General features: G+C 30.1%; 2 pseudogenes; both read left to right on the top strand.

Moving 5' to 3' along the window:
• The first annotated feature begins 272 nt into the window (after positions 1–272).
• Positions 273–456, top strand: LOC129617995 (5.8S ribosomal RNA; annotated as a pseudogene).
• A 290-nt stretch (positions 457–746) lies between these two features.
• Positions 747–2,500, top strand: part of LOC129617996 (large subunit ribosomal RNA) — a 4,018-nt pseudogene continuing 2,264 nt past the window's right edge.

Raw genomic sequence — 2,500 nt, 5'->3', positions numbered from 1 at the left:
TCATTATATTAATTATATAATATGGAAGTATTTTAAATAAAACAATATACGATCATTTATAATATAGAAAATATATAAAAATATATTCTTACGTTGTTGTCCATATATTATGGTAATAACTTTTCTTGTATAAAACAGTTGGGATACGGATAAAAGGAAAGTTAGAGACATTCGCAGCACATAGATTATATTATTTATATATTTTAATATGTTTTAGAATGTATATATATTATCGATATATATCTGACGAAAATAAAAAAAAAATTTTATAAAACTCTAAACGGTGGATCACTTGGCTCATGGGTCGATGAAGAACGCAGCTAACTGTGCGTCATCGTGTGAACTGCAGGACACATGAACATCGACATTTTGAACGCATATTGCAGTCCATGCTACAGAGTATATAAATTTATTAAAAAATTTAATACTGCATGGACTACATATGGTTGAGGGTTGTAAGAATAATTTAATAAAGTTGCTTATAATATAATTTTAAATTATATTATTTATAGCACATGATATATTACTGGTAGGAATACCATAATATTAAAATTCAATTATATATATTTTACTTATATTATAAAATATAATAAAAAAATAAGTATATCCTAGTATTAATAAATTAGTATTAATACATTAAAGAGGAAAACTTATATAAAATTATATTATTTATAATATAAACAATACAGTAACTTATATATATTTAGTTTTCAACTAAAAAGAAAAATTAAAAATATTCTTAAAAACAACCTCAACTCATATGAGACTACCCCCTGAATTTAAGCATATTAGTTAGGGGAGGAAAAGAAACTAACTAGGATTTTCTTAGTAGCGGCGAGCGAAAAGAAACTAGTTCAGCACTAAAGGATTTTGTTTATACAAATATCCGATGTAGTGTATGGAATATCTATATTCTAATATGAGAAATTAACAGTCTAAGTCCTTCTTAAACGAGGCCATTTACCCATAGAGGGTGCTAGGCCCGTATGACGTTAATGATTATTAGAAGATATTTCCAAAGAGTCGTGTTGCTTGATAGTGCAGCACTAAGTGGGTGGTAAACTCCATCTAAAACTAAATATAACCATGAGACCGATAGCAAACAAGTACCGTGAGGGAAAGTTGAAAAGAACTCTGAATAGAGAGTTAAATAGTACGTGAAACTGTTTAGAGGTTAAGCCCGATGAACCTAAACATCCATGAAATATGAAAAATTCAACATTATAAATATTATATAATTATATAATAATGATGGTGTGCAATTTTTTCATATATGGACATTGCAATCTGTTAATAAATATATATTTATCATAAGATATATTTAAAAAGTTTATTTTATATATGAAAATTTATTTTCTATATAATATAATTTAAATATTATCGGATAAATAATTGACAGATAAAAAATCAATATAATGCGTAAATTATATATTATTATAATTTTATAATATTATATTAATTTATATATTAATATAATTATTATATGCATTAATATGATTAGCAATGCTATAGATTTAGGATACCTTCGGGACCCGTCTTGAAACACGGACCAAGGAGTCTAACATGTGTGCAAGTCATTAGAATTTATTTTAAATAAAATCTAAAGGCGTAATTAACTTAACTGTTAATATGGGATTAAATTATATATATAATTTTATATATATAATATCAATCCTGGGGCGTTCTATATAGTTATGTATATAAATAATTTTTAATTATTTTTTATACCTCTAACTAGAACGTACCTTGAGCATATATGCTGTGACCCGAAAGATGGTGAACTATACCTGATCAGGTAGAAGTCAGGGGAAACCCTGATGGAAGACCGAAACAGTTCTGACGTGCAAATCGATTGTCAGAATTGGGTATAGGGGCGAAAGACCTATCGAACTATCTAGTAGCTGGTTCCCACCGAAGTTTCCCTCAGGATAGCTGGTGCATAAAAATATTATATAAAATAATCTTATCTGGTAAAGCGAATGATTAGAGGCCTTAGGGCCGAAACGACCTTAACCTATTCTCAAACTTTAAATGGGTAAGAACCTAAACTTTCTTGAATGAAGTTTTAGGTTATGATATATTGTGCCCAGTGGGCCACTTTTGGTAAGCAGAACTGGCGCTGTGGGATGAACCAAACGTGACGTTACGGTGCCTAAATTAACAACTCATGCAGATACCATGAAAGGCGTTGCTTGCTTAAAACAGCAGGACGGTGGACATGGAAGTCGTAATCCGCTAAGGAGTGTGTAACAACTCACCTGCCGAAGCAACTAGCCCTTAAAATGGATGGCGCTTAAGTTGTATACCTATACGTCACTGTTAATGTAAATGATTTATATTACATTATTAATGTATATAAATTTAGAAACATTAACAAGTAGGTGGGTACAATGGTAGCGTAGAAGCATCTTCCGTAAGGATGTGTGGAGCTGCCATTGGTACAGATCTTGGTGGTAGTAGCAAATAATCGAATGAGACCTTGGAGGACTGAAGTGGAGAA

Source organism: Condylostylus longicornis, unplaced genomic scaffold (assembly GCF_029603195.1).
Source record: "Condylostylus longicornis isolate FDR11 unplaced genomic scaffold, ASM2960319v2 ptg000710l, whole genome shotgun sequence".
In the NCBI taxonomy this organism is placed as follows: domain Eukaryota; kingdom Metazoa; phylum Arthropoda; class Insecta; order Diptera; family Dolichopodidae; genus Condylostylus; species Condylostylus longicornis.
This window is presented reverse-complemented; position numbering and strand designations above follow the sequence as displayed.